Here is a 14,287-nt window from a genome sequence, read left to right on the forward strand (position 1 = left end):
CTCCTCACCTTCCTGACGTCCCAAACTCCTCCATGACTGGGAGTGTTTTAGATTGGTGATCTCACTCTTTCAGGAAAAAATCAATTTCCTCCTGGCCCAAAAAGGAGAGAACTGAGGGTGCTTGAGGTTTTGACTTCTCCCAAACTGTTCTCTACTTAGCAGCTTCACCCAACTCTAGTCCTTAAGTCAGGAAATACTGCAGGTAATGTCAGTGTTTCATATCCAAAGCTGCTCTCCTACGAGGCACGCTTTCCTTGTCATCGTGGAAGACCATCTCAGCCCCAGTTTCCAAAATTCAGCACCCACCAGCCTGTTCTATAATACGCTTTTATTTCACTATCAGAACTCAGGCTTTAGATGTAAATCACCCTGGGAGAAGTGCAGCTTGATTTCCAATCACACCAACTTAAATGTCCGATAGACAACCTACAGGCAGGTATTAAAGAGTGAGGACAGAGAAGGAAGGTCACTTGTCACCCAGAAGACAAAGTCTAAAGGTAGACACCAAGAGGCAGAGCCTGTGACAAAGAAAGGTCAACAGGGCCCCCAAATTCAACTTCACACGCCCTACTCTTTGCTTCATGTTCAGCCCACCTACACACAGAGTGAGCTCACCACTTCCAACCTTTGTGTTTGGGACTAGACAGGGGAAAGGGGCAGATCAATCTGCATTTCTGAAAATTCGACATTGAAATAATTTATAAAGCAATTCTATTACTCTCAAGAACCACAAACTACAAATTAACTACAGCCACCAAAGTCTGAGAAAAGGCTAGGGACACAGGTGGGTGGTTTGTAATTAGCACATGAGTTGCTTGAAAGGAGCTGGCACTTCTGAAACATGAGAAGCTTCTCGAATCACTTTAGCCAAGATGCAGGGGTTTGGTTGTTTCTGTGAGATCTGTAAAGAACACGAAAGACTGTGGAGTCTTAAGTAAATGTAAACTCTAAGGAGAAGGCAAGAGAATATACATTTATGGACAGCCTATTTATGGCAAGCTCTATACATGTTACACACTTATTTATCTAAATTAGTAACTCTCCTTAGAGGCCAGCTATGTGACCTTGGGCTAGTAAGGCAACCTCTCCAAGCCTCATCTTCCTCATCTGTAAAATGATGCTGATGCTGTGGAAAACTGTGATGATTCCTTAAAGCCTTAAGCATAGAATTACCCTATGGTCCCACAATGCTACTTCTGGGGGTACACCCCAAAGAAATGAAAGCAGGAACTCAGATATTTCTACACCAATATTCAAAGCAGCATTAGCCACCATAAACAAAAGGTGGGAACAACCCAAATACCCATAAACAGATGAATGAATAAACAAAATGTGGTCTATACGTACAGCGGAACCAGCTTTTTAAAGGAATGAAATTCTGACACGTTACGTACAACATGGATGAACCTTGAAATCACTACACTGAGCGAAAAGAGACAAACACAAAAGGACAAATATTGTACTGTCACAATATTTGTAATTTACTAATTTGTAAATTAGTCTATTTAAATGAGGTACCTAGAATAGGCAAATTCAATTCATAGAGACAAAAACTTGAACAGCGTTTACTAGGAGGGGAGGAGGGAGAAATGGGGAATTAGTATTAATGGGCACAGTTTCAGTTTGGGATAATGAAAAACTTCTGTAAATGGAAGGTGGTAATAGTTGCACAACACTGTGAATGTGTGAACTGCACACTTAAAAATGGTCAAAATGGTAAATTTAATATATATTTTACCACAATAGTAAATAAATAGAAAGATAGAAAGCAAGAAGATGGTGCTGAGTTACTATTCAAAGTCATGTCTTTCTTAGTCCCCCAAAATCAATGTTCTTTCTTATATTGTCTATTTCCAAATGGGTTGGATTATGGATTTGTTAAATTTTATTCTGTGCAAATAAAATTTTATTCTGTGTTGAATACATGTTGTGAATAAATTGGGGTGGTTTTATTAATTACTGAAGCACAAAAAGAAAAAACATCCCAATGAATTTTTCCAAGTACACAATACATGAATCTTCCAGCTTTCCTCCTGAGCTGGACCAGTCATCTCCCCTGGGAGACCCCAGCAGGGCACCAATTTCTCTTCTATAGTTTGATGAGAAAAGTCTCCATGATGTATATATATATATATTTTTTAATTTGGCTGTGTTGGGTCTTCGTTGTAGTGCGCGGGCTCCTCATTGCGGTGGCTTCTCTTTCTGCAGAGCAGGGGCTCTAGGCGCGCGGGCTTCAGTAGTTGCAGCACACAGGCTCAGTAGTTGCGGTGAGTAGCTCAGTAATTGTGGCTTGTGGGCTTAGTTGCTCTGGGGCATGTGGGATCTTCCTGGACCAGGGCTCGAACCCGTGTCCCCTGCATTGGCAGGCAGATTCTTCTTATCCACTGTGCCACCGGGGAAACCCCCATGATGTACTTTTTTTCCATATACAATGTAGAAGAATGACTTTTTTTCCTCCAATATTAATTGAGATGGAACATTCCAAGACCAAGAAAATGTCATGCATTCGATGATGAGTAAGCTGGACATTATGGGAATGACAGTTACAGGACACAGCTATTTGCCAAAAATATGACCTATGGGATTTAAGGACCATGTCATGCTGCTCCGCTTGATGATTTTTACTTGGATGAGAGTACCAATTTGGTTTTCTTTTGAGGGGAAAAATGTCCAGCGTATACTAGGGTATGTGGGGTGGGGGCATGGAGGTGTGTGTTCAGAGCCGTGGGGAACGAGGGAAAGGTGCCCCCCAACTCAGAGAACTCTGGCACTTACAAAAGGAAATAAACTACTCTTCCTAGTGAGCCAAAACAAGCAAGAGATAAGGGATAAAATGCCCAGGTTATGCTTTTCCCTGGAAGGAAAGTAAGCCAAGAGGACTATCACTTTGAAGACGAGTTATAGAATATGAATCTCTCCACCGAGGGTACTCACCATATTTTCTCATCTCTTTCAAATCCTGCAGAAGTGCACAGTCAAGACAGAAAATAGAAAAGGCCATAAGATGGAGATGCAAATGGCTCTCCAGATGTGAGTCCATCTTAGGAGAAATTGCACTTGTGAGGACAGATAAAAACGTGAAACAGGAAGTAAAGTGGCGGACCTTACATGTTAAAGCTCAATTGGGAAACATCAATTGAGCACCCACATAGAAGAAATTGAGCTAGACTTCAAGAAGTAAAGAATAAACATGATCCCTAACAATCCAGTCTCATAAGCAGAAAATTATCTTGATTTGAATAATTAAATAAGTAGTATAGAAAGTTCTAGATGGAAAGTTGAATATGTTTAACTCCTTCCCACTCCTGAGTTCCTATTAAAGTGGTAGCCAGGGGCTTCCCTGGTGGCGCAGTGGTTGAGAGTCCGCCTGCCGATGCAGGGGACACGGGTTCGTGCCCCGGTCCAGGAAGATCCCACAAGCCGTGGAGCGGCTAGGCCCGTAAGACATGGCTGCTGGGCCTGCGCGTCCGGAGCCTGTGCTCCGCAACGGGAGAGGCCACAACAGTGAGAGGCCCGCGTACCGCAAAAAAAAAACCCAAAAAATGGTAGCCAGAAAATTTAAGTGGACATAAACCCAACAACAGTAAAGAAAATTAAAGAGAGGAGGCGGTTAATGAAAATTCAACACATGTCTGGAAGATAGAGGATGGCTGAAGGCAGGTTAAAATGAAAATAACAGGAAATCACAGCCTGGAGTCTGTGTGGAAGGGAATACATTCCAGAAAAAAAGCTTGTCTATTCTGCCAAACCCTGGTGAGTTTCAGAACTCAGAAACAACAGGAATGATGAATACAGTGAAATGAAGTTGTGAACAAGCAGCAGCTGCATTGCCCCACTGCACTCACTTTAAACACCTGGTATCCAGACAGCACCCACACCCACCCAGTTCTCCAGTCTAATCATCAGAGAGTTCTCCTCAAAACAAATCAAACGGCCCCACTGGAAACATCTCTGCATTCCGGCATTCAGGCTGCTCTCAAACTCCAAAGCCCTCCAGTTAAAAGGTCCTGCCCACATACAGGACATTTTTATTGCCTCACACTTTAATTTGAATGAACGCAAGTATGACCAGCCATTCAGCATAGAGACCTTTATTTTTTTAATGACTCCAACAAATTTACAGAAAAATGAGTTATAGATGAGAACTCAAAAAAAGAAAACTCTAATCAGTAATTGCACCATAAAATAAAAATAGGATGCTAAAGAAAGGAAAATTGTGACAAAAATAAGAACTATTGAAAAATTTTAAATGACTACAAACAGAAAAATTCATCACAAGAATTGGAAAGTAAAACTAAGATGACGTCCCAAAAATAAGGTCCAAAACACGAGATTAAAAAAAAGAAGATAGAAAAGATAACAGAAGACCAATCCACGGATCCAATATCAGACTAACAAGACTTCTAGAAAAAGAGAGACAGAGAACACAGGAGAAGAAGAAATTATCAAAGAAGTGATACAAGACAGTGAGAAGTCAGAGGTGGGACTGATCACTGCGGGTTCAGCTAGTAAGGAAAGAGGTCACAAAGGAGGGGAGTTTTCAGGTCAACCTGGAAGGATGTGAAGGATTCTGACTAATGGAGAAGTAGAGATTGCCAGTTACAAAGCCCTGTGAGTAAGAGTTTAGACCAGGAAAGAGGATGGTTTGTGCCCATGGAAACTGCACAGATTCAGATTCAACAACCATTTCTCTAGCATCAGCAACTCCAGGTACTAGTCTAAGCCCATTATACTGTAGCCAGTGGAATCATCACAACCAGTTCACAGCTTTCATTTATGGATCAGAACACTTAGCCTGGGAGAGAGAAGTGATGTACAGTCAGCCGTTTGTATCCATGGGTCCCATATCCACAGATTCAACCAACTACTAATGGAAAATATTCGAAAAAAAATTCCAGAAAGCTCCAAAGGTGAAAACTTGAATCTGCTATGTGCCAGCAACTGTATTAGGTATTATAATTAATCGAGAGATGACGAAGTACACAGGAGGATGTGCATAGGTTATATGAAAATTCCACGCCATTTTATACAAGGGACTTGAACATCCGCGGATTTTGGTATCTGAGGGGCTCTTGGAACCAATCCCCAAAGATACTGAGGGACAACTGTATCACACACCTGGTTGGTGTTAGAGAATTCACCCACGATATCCTCAGGCCCCAAGTCCATCATTCCTTCATTCAACTGGGGCTGACACATGCTACAACATGGATGAAACTTGAAAACATTACGCTAAGTAAAAGAAGCCAGTCCCAGAACACCACATACTGTATGATTATATTTACAGAAAGTGTCCAGAATAGGGAAATCCAGAGAGACAGAAAGTACAGTACTAGTGTTTGCCTAGGCCTGGGAATATACGGTAATGGAAGGTCACTGCTAACGGATATGTAGTTTCTTTTTGGGGTGATGGAAATATTCTTAAAACTAGATTGTGGCAATGTTTGCACTACTCTGTGAATATATTAAAAAGCATGAATTTTATACTTGAGATGGGCAAATTGGATGGTATGTGAATTATATCTCAATAAGACTTTCTTTTTAAGGCATGATTAGATTCATGTTTTGGAAAGATCAACCTGGTAGCAGCATGGGAAAAATCAGGAATATAGACAATGAACACAGAAAGACCGGTGAGTAGGCTATTTTCACAATTGAGGTGGGTGTTGATGACAGACTGCACTACAGTGGTGGTGGCAGAGGTGGAGACACGGACCATTCAAGAGAGATTTAGAAGGCATGATACACAGGCGTCGGTGCCTGGTTGGCTACGGGAAATAAGTGCAAGGGAGGAGTCCAAGATGGTACCCAGGCCGTAGCTAGATGGACAAATGATTGCATTCACTAAGACAGAGCATGCTGAAAGGACCGAGCTTGCTTTTATGGACAGGATTATTACGCATTTAACTTAGAGGTGCTTTGGGACATCTAAGTAGAGATGTTCAGCAAACAGAGCCACTGGATTGGCACTCAGAGAAGACAGAGCTGGAGACAGCAGTGTGTGGGTTACCAGCGTGTTTTGGCTATGAAGCTTTGGGCTTGGACGAGATCACCTGGGGAGAGAAGAGGGCTTGGGACTGAGCCTGATGAACCCTTTCTGTTTAAAGGGCTGGCTAGAGGAGGATACAGCCACACAGGAGAAGCCAAAGACAGACCTAGAAATGTAAGGGGAATGGTGCCAGAGGGGTGTTGTGCTTCACGGAGTCTATATTTGTCAACAGTACCTTTTTTATTCATTCACTTTATCTCCATTCTCCTTTTTGTTTGCTTGTGCTCTTATAATGTGCATCGCTTCGTGGAGTGAGCATGTTACACATCTCACGCTGGGCTTTTCACTCTGCATATTCACAAGCTCCATTTTGTCCATAGCTTCTAACAGCCTCCGTTGCTCAATTAAATATTTTTAAATAGAGGAATTTAAATAACTGCATAATAGTCCATCATAGGACTGTTCCTTCATTTTAATCTATGTCCCTGGTGTTGGGTACAAGATTTCTTCCTTGCACCTTGTTACTCCTCAGTCTGCAGACAGACCTAGTTTGTGTGTATCTCTGCTGTGTGACCATGTCCAGTTTACTTAATGTCTCTGAGCCTCAATTTTTCTCAACCTAAGGAGTGTATATTACATGGAACACTGGTGTGTGAAATACCCAAACAAAAGGTGAAGGGATTGCCGTGGACAAAGCTCCCAGTGACAGCAAAGATTCTATATTCTACGTAGCTCTGCACTTCCTGGTGTGAGGATCTCAGTCCACAGTTCATAAGAGGCACATCTCCTTGGCAACTTTTGCGAACAAACAAATACATAAAGTGGGACAGAGAGGAGAGGTCTAGGGTTGCATAGGAGCACAGCACACTGTCACATGGTGAGGTGTGAGATGCAATTACATCTCACCAGCACTCTGCTCAACAGCAGGACTGGCAAACCACTCCAGCGTTGCCGAAACCTGAAGAAGAGCCATGGGAAGATGACGTTGCAACCACGTGAGTCAGGAGAAGCGACGGGAACAAACTCACCCACCGCCACCACCATTTCCCCAAGCAGAGGTGGGTGCAGTGGGGAGGTCTGTGCTGGCCTTGCACCCAGAGAAGGCTGCCCTTAGTACCCAAGGACATGCCAGCTCTCTTTCGTCCCACAGAATCTCCTCATCAAGGTGAAAGAGCCCCATGGAAAGTCTGGGTGGAGGTGGGAGGGATCCTGCTGGGGCTACAGCAGGTGTCTGTGTCCCCATATCGAAAAGCTCTGGGTGATGTCGCCAGGGGAGAGGCTGCAGACATCTGAGGTCCCCCTGAGGGAGCCAGCATCTGAAGCCACCAGGATATAGAGAACCAACTAGACTTTTAGCACTGATGCCAGACACCACAGCTCGTGCTAACAGAGAAGGAAATCCCAGAAGGTCCACAGTGCAAGTTCTGACCCCCCTCCTTGAGAAAGTATTTTAAAGTCCAGGGTGGGGGCAGGAGGGAGCAAAAGAAGCCCCCAGAGTGGCTGTAAACAGGCGAGGCATCTTTATGAGGTTAGAGAAATGCTCTATAACTGGATTGTGGCGATGGTTGCCCAACTCTATAAATTGACTAAATATCACTGAATTACACACTTCAAGTGGGTAAATTTTATGGTATATAAAGTATACCTCAATAAAGTTTAAAAAGAAAAAGGAAACCAATAGATGGAAAATTTAAATGGAAAATGTGGGTACAATTATCAAATTCAAACCAAAATAGAAATTCAAACGTGCGTGTCAGGAACAGGGTAACTAGGATGTCCACTCTAAACCGAAGTTAACAAAACTCCATTCTAAGGATATAGCAGTCTTCCTGTTTTCATATAGTCAATGTGTTCATTTATACCTCGTCTACATAAAGCGTCTGGCGCCGTGTGGGGCACACAGTAAGCCATCAGCTGAGTGGTTGTCATTTCACTGACTTCTCAGGAAAGATGTCAGTGCCACTCCTGGACACTGGGGCAGGCCTGGAGAAGCAAGGGTGGGAGACTACGCGGGCAGAATATGGTTAGCATCCTGGGTCAACAAGGCAGGGATGAGAGGTCTGGAGCTATTACAGCCAGTCAACAGGTCAGGACCAGCAGGACAGCTCGGAAAGGCCTGGCAGCATTAACCAAGAGAGTCTGGAGTCTAGGAGGCTGGGGTCCACCAAACTAGTCTGCAATGTGTGTCAGACGGACTCAGTGCCTACCCGGCTCTGTCACTTACTCATTTAACTGCTGTAAGTCTCAGCTTCCTCATGTAAAGCAAGATGAATAAGGACACCCTTTTTTGTGGCTCTGTCATGGGGATTAACACACATCAAATACTTGGCTAATTCTCAGTGTTAACTATAATAATAATAACTATCATTACATTATTATTATTATTCCAGAACCCACAAGCATGAGAATTGTTAGCATCTCACGGAGCATGGCTGTTCAAGAGGTTTTTCCAATAAAACTGAAATTATTTTTTCCATATCTTTAAAGCAAAAAAAAAAAAAAAGACAGGACTTGGGGGGTAAATAGAGAGACCGATCATAAAATTCAAAAGGTAATTCTTGTTACCAACACTGCAATCCCAGAACCATCCTTTTCTTCACGTATCCATAATCAGTTTCAACATCAAGGGCATGGAGATGACTAGTGGCTGTAGGTGTCTTGCTATGGTGAGTCTGCATCCATCATCCTCTCTACCTCTGGAAATAGCCTTTCCTGCTGCCCAGAGTGCCCTGAGTCTGAGAGAGAGAGGCTCTGTGACTACGCCACTTTGGGAAGACGGGAAGTGGCAGCTGACAAACATTCCGCATGTGTGTTGGACAGTGTCACGGGGCTGCTGATTCACGGTACAACAGGTGGTAGTCGGTGGCAGACAGCAACATCAGTTACCCCCACACAGCCCCTGCTGCTTCCTGTAAATGCCGCGGAGGAGGCAAGGCAAGACACACGACAGCAAGGCTGACTAAGTTCCACAGAAAATACCTGCATGAGCTCTGCTTGATTAATGGAACTGGATTCGGTTTTATGTTACTCATTACTAGTGTGTTCCTGGGAAACAGCAGAACAAAACAATTCCACAAAGGACTCAAAAGGCATATGAAATTATGCTTTGTAATCAGGGAAAAAAGAAGGGAGAGAGAGAGGGAGGGAGGGAGGAAACATATGACCAAAAAAACCTAACCTGACACTGTGTCCATGGCGGCTCACAGGGACGGGCCTGCCAGGGTCACGTTGCTCACCATCTTTCGCCTTGTTCCCTGCATTTTAGACTGAATTAAAGGCTAACTGATGAAAGCAAAACAGTAGCACTTATTCAGAATCTTTTAGGAGAAAGTCATATTACACTAGACTAGGAGGATACAAAGAATCACTAAAGGACTCACATCCTCTGGAATTGAAATTTACCGGAGGAGTTAGGATATATACATTCAAAACAAAATAGCAGTTGAATAGCTTGCAAAAGGTTTGATCTAGCCAGTCCGCTATCAGGGAGCTATCCTATAGATGAGTTTCCACTTAGGCACAAAAATCTTAGTAAGGGCTGTCTGTTGTCACACTGATCCTAGTAGTGAAATTTTCAACAACCTAAATGCCCAGCAATAAAATGATTAAACACACTATACAATACATCCATGCTATGGAATACTATGAAGCCATTAAAAAGATCACATTATTAATTAATTAGGTAAACCTATGCATACTGACCTGGGAAGATGCCCAGTGTACGCTCCATGAAAAAAAGGCAAGTTCCAGAATATACACCATGGTCCACTTATGCTCTGTACTAGTTTGCTAGGGCTGCTAAGACAAACACCACAGACCGGGGGGCTTAAACAACTAAAATCTTTCTCGCAATTCCAGAGGCTGGACATCTGAGGTCAAGGTGTTGGCAGGGTTGTTTCTTCTAAAGCCGCTCTCCTTGGCTTGTCTCAAGTTCTTCCCTCTGTGTGTGTCTGTGTCCTAACCTCTCCATATAAGGACACCAACCATATTGGATTAAGGCCCACTCTAAAGGCCTCACTTTAATTTAATTACCTCATTAAAGGCCCAGTCTCCAGTCGCATTCTGAGGTACTGGGCGTTAGGGCTTCAACAGATGAACTGAGGGGAGGGATATAATTCAGCCTTTAATAAGCTGTTTAAAAACTCTGTGTGTAGATGGAGAATTTTTATTTTCAGTTTATATTTCTGAATTGCTAGAAATTTTATAATGGGCATACATTCATCTATTATGTTAAATCAGCAATTCTTTAAAAACTATTATATTTTTGCAATGTTTTATGTCTGGAATTACTTTCAAATGAAACTTTTTAAAAGTTTCACAGTAGGGATGGAGTCACAGGCCTGGTCTTTAAAGGACTCGCAATAACCATCCCACAGGGGTGGCCACTGGACTGGGGGCAGAGAGGAAACAAGCCAAGAATACACCAGTGCCATAACACAGAATCAGCGTATCAGCCAAAGACAAAACCAAAGAGCAGAGGAGAACTTTTGCCTTTCAGGGAAAACATAGGAGGAAAGCACCACCTCTCTGATCTTCCATTTCTTGTGGGAGCTGCTTTTAAAGATGAGCAGATTACCTACACTTATTTAAATGGATGATCTGAAAAACAATAAACCACCTGAGCTGATACTGATAAAGTTCCACATTAGAGGGGAAGGAGAAGAATGTAACAAATCTATTGGATATACATGAAGGGTTTAGAAAAGATCTGCTTGGAGGACAAAAGTTCCACAGTATTTGGTTATGGCAAAATTCAAATAAAGCAATGAAACAGTAAATAAGAGGAAAAAAATCAAACTAAGTATATGAAAATAAAGATATTCATAACAGGGAAGGAATTACCAAGGGAAAACATGTTTAATGTAAGAGTAGAAGACTGGAGCAGGTACTCACGTATCACATTATAAAGACAGAACAAACAGAATAAAACTGATAAGCAAGAGTAAAATTGAAGGGCTTCCCTGGTGGCACAGTGGTTGAGAGTCCGCCTGCCGATGCAGGGGACACGGGTTCGTGCCTCGGTCCGGGAAGATCCCACATGCAGTGGAGCGGCTGGGCCCGTGAGCCATGGCCACTGAGCCTGCGCGTCCGGAGCCTGTGCTCCGCAGCGGGAGAGGCCACAACGGTGAGAGGCCCGTGTACCACAAAAAAAAAAAAAAAAAAGTAAAATTGAAGAAAGTTTTCAAAAAATATACAAATTCAGCTATGGGCTGAATTGTGTCTCCCTCTGCTCCAAAAAAAAAGAGGTATGTTGTAGTCCTAGCTCCTAAATCTCAGAATGGGACCTTATTTGGAGATACTCATTGCAGATGGTCCGGTTAAAATGAGGTCATTAGGGAAGGCCTTAACCCAATCATGACCAAGTCCTTATAAAAAGGGGAAATTTAGATACAGGGATATTTGCAAAGGGAAGATGAAGACATGGAGAGAATGCCATGTGAAGACAGAGAACTGGAGACATGCATCTACCCACCAAGGAATACCAAAGATCACGCAAACCTCCAAAAGCAACGAAGAAGCAAGGAAGGATTCTCCTAGAGGTCTCAGAGGGAGCCCGGCCCAGCCGATACCTCGATTTCGGGCTTCTAGCCCCCAGAAATGTGAGAGAATAGATTCCTCTTGTTTAAATCACCCAATCTGTGGTACTAGTTTATGACAGCCCTAGGAAACTAATATAAATAAGAGATTAGAAAATATAAGGGTTTCTGGTTATTTCTTTACCAAAACATGAGACAATTTCAAGACTTTTCTCTTAAAAATTATTAATTTTGCCAGAATAAGAAAAATAAAAAAGCTTTAAACTAGTTGTTCTTATAAGCTTGGATTTTTATGACAAGAGTAAGAAATGCCATTGTAAAAAGCTTTTAATAAAGTAGGAAGAGAAAAATAAGTCAGCCACACTCCCTAAACCACCATGTTAGCACGTTTTCTTCCAGGCTCTTCTCTATGCAATACACACACGCACATTTATACATGCATACAAACACACACACAGATTTATGACTGGAAGAGCCTGCCGCATTTTTATTCCCACTTTCTTCCCCCCAAAATGATGCATAATATGAAATAATGTTCATAATAAAAGAAGTTGCAGTGACACTTTTCTTGCCTACATAACCCATCAAATGAATCAAATGAATGTTATATAATATCACCTGTTTGGGTATTACTGTAAACAACGTCACAATGAAGGTCGTGCAGGAACTCTCAATCCACATCTTGGGTATTTTCTTAGACTCCTAGAAGTGGAATTAATGGGCAAAAAACATAAGAACATTTTCAGCCTCTGCTACATCTTGCTTTCCAAAGATGAGCTACTGATCAAGCGAACAGATTTAAATCAGATTCCGGTGGCTACTTGTGAGGTGGCTGTAGAACAGCTGTCTTTCCTCCATTTGTGGGCACTTTTTTCTTTTTACTCCCTGAGGTTTTGCCACACTCCTCTTGAGGCAGAAATCATTGGAACCCAGACAGGTAGGTAAGCGATACTGTTGTCAGCACTGCAGCTGAGCAGAGGGCTATTTTGCAGGGCAGGCCAAGCACGTAGCAGAGGAGGGGAACGTGCCCCGGGCTCGCCTGGGGGGGGAGGGGGAGGGGGCGAGGCCCCAGTGGGGGCTGGGCAGCTCAGGACCAAGAGGCCCAGCTCTCAGCACCCACACAGCGGGCTTCCAGGGCACACACTGCTGGGCTTTTAGGGCTGGTATTTTATACATCAGCACCTTCTTGCCCTTCTTCCTTTCCAGCCCAGCCTGAACCACCACCAAATGGGAGAAGTTGCCCCTGAATGAATCCCACCAAAGTGAACAGTATTCAAAGGCATCAGTAAAGAAAGGCACTGATGCGGAAGGGTTTGCTGAAGAGTGTTTTGAGAAGTCTGAACTGACTAGAAAAATGCACGTAACATTAAATGCGGACACACATATCCCTCATTATAATTTTAACACTTTAATCCGCTCAGAAAAGTTAAGCAACAGCTACTCAGTCCCATGTCAAGGCCCTGGGGTGAAAGGTGGTTTCTAAACAGACGTGCCCTTGTAGCCTGCGTGCCTGCATGTCGGCCAATGAGAAGGGAATCTGAGACAGGAGTGCTGGAGGGGAATCAGATTGAAGGTTAACGTATTTTCATTACTTAAAATCAGGCAACACAGGTACATAGTCTGCTGTTTTTACACGGATATGTCCGAAGAATCTTTCCATGACAACAGAGACCTACTTACCTCATCCTAAAATTACAGGTGTATTTGATATGGCAGAAATACTAAGCTACCTACGTTTAATAATCTGAGCAACGTTAATGACAGAAATGAGGCACAATAATCTTTTTAAACTGATTCAAACCAAACACTGAAGCTGCCATATGTTTTGTTACAGTTACAAGACTACACACAAAGACCTACGTTTATAGAAGTTCACGTTAGTATAAAGGTACATACACCCGGTCTTGTCAGAAACCAACATGAACAGCAGCTGAAGGCAGGGAGGGGTCGGTTTCAGAGACAGGAAGCTTCCTCCCGTGACGCCAGGACTCCGTGCAGGCACGAAATTTGGATGTTTCATTGCTGCCACCTTGCCTTTGCCCCACAAATTTTAATGCCAAATTCTGATTTATCATCTCTATGCAAGCCTTCAAGCTATGTGAATGTTCTACGCGCAGAAAACCTATCACCACTGACTTGGCGGACAGTGTGGCTCCTGTGCCCTCAAAGCCCAAGGGAGGGAGGGACTCAGGGGGCTCAGGGCAAGTGAGGACAGAATGCTAGCAAAGCAGGCACATCAAGAACAGAGCTTCTCGGGCTTCCCTGGTGGCGCAGTGGTTGAGAGTCCACCTGCCGATGCGGGGGACACGGGTTCGTGCCCTGGTCTGGGAAGATCCCACATGCCGCGGAGCGGCTGGGCCCGTGAGCCATGGCCGCTGAGCCATGGCCGCTGAGCCTGCGCGTTCAAACAGAGCTCCAGTAAAGTCTCCCTTCAAGTGGATTGCTAGGCCGAGAAAGACAATTCTCCTAACTCCTTTTCAATGAGTATTTCAGGAATGTCAAATCAAGTTTGACTTTTATGGAGAGAGCTTTTCTTTCTTTGGAAAAACAAAATACTGAGTTTTAATATCAGAAACTTTAGAGATCATAGATATCAAATCCATTACTTAAAAACAAAGTAGTATTAAAAAGTAGCTAACGCTTACAGTTTTGTTCTGTTGTCAGTAAGAACTTTCTAATGACGTTTAAGCTAAGAAATACCAGCAGGGGGAGTGGGGATGTGGGGTGGGGCGGGGTCCGGGGGGAACGACGGGACAGAGGT

General features: G+C 43.3%; 1 protein-coding gene across 10 annotated transcripts in view; it reads right to left on the reverse strand.

Annotated features, from left to right (window-relative positions):
• The window catches only part of KCNE4 (potassium voltage-gated channel subfamily E regulatory subunit 4), a 77,700-nt gene extending 65,223 nt beyond the window's left edge, over window positions 1-12,477 (reverse strand). For 2 of the 10 annotated variants that reach the window (XM_067740413.1, XM_067740412.1), the window contains exon 1: window positions 12,145-12,477. The gene's annotated coding sequence lies outside the window, so the exon portion shown is untranslated. Of the gene's footprint in view, window positions 1-8,554; window positions 9,155-9,691; window positions 10,055-12,144 lie in introns of those variants that run through there. The other 8 variants (XM_067740415.1, XM_067740411.1, XR_010944211.1 and 5 more) reach the window with 7 other exon arrangements.
• Between the last annotated feature and the right edge of the window lie 1,810 nt (window positions 12,478-14,287).

Source organism: Pseudorca crassidens, chromosome 6 (genome assembly GCF_039906515.1).
Source record: "Pseudorca crassidens isolate mPseCra1 chromosome 6, mPseCra1.hap1, whole genome shotgun sequence".
Lineage (NCBI taxonomy): Eukaryota > Metazoa > Chordata > Mammalia > Artiodactyla > Delphinidae > Pseudorca > Pseudorca crassidens.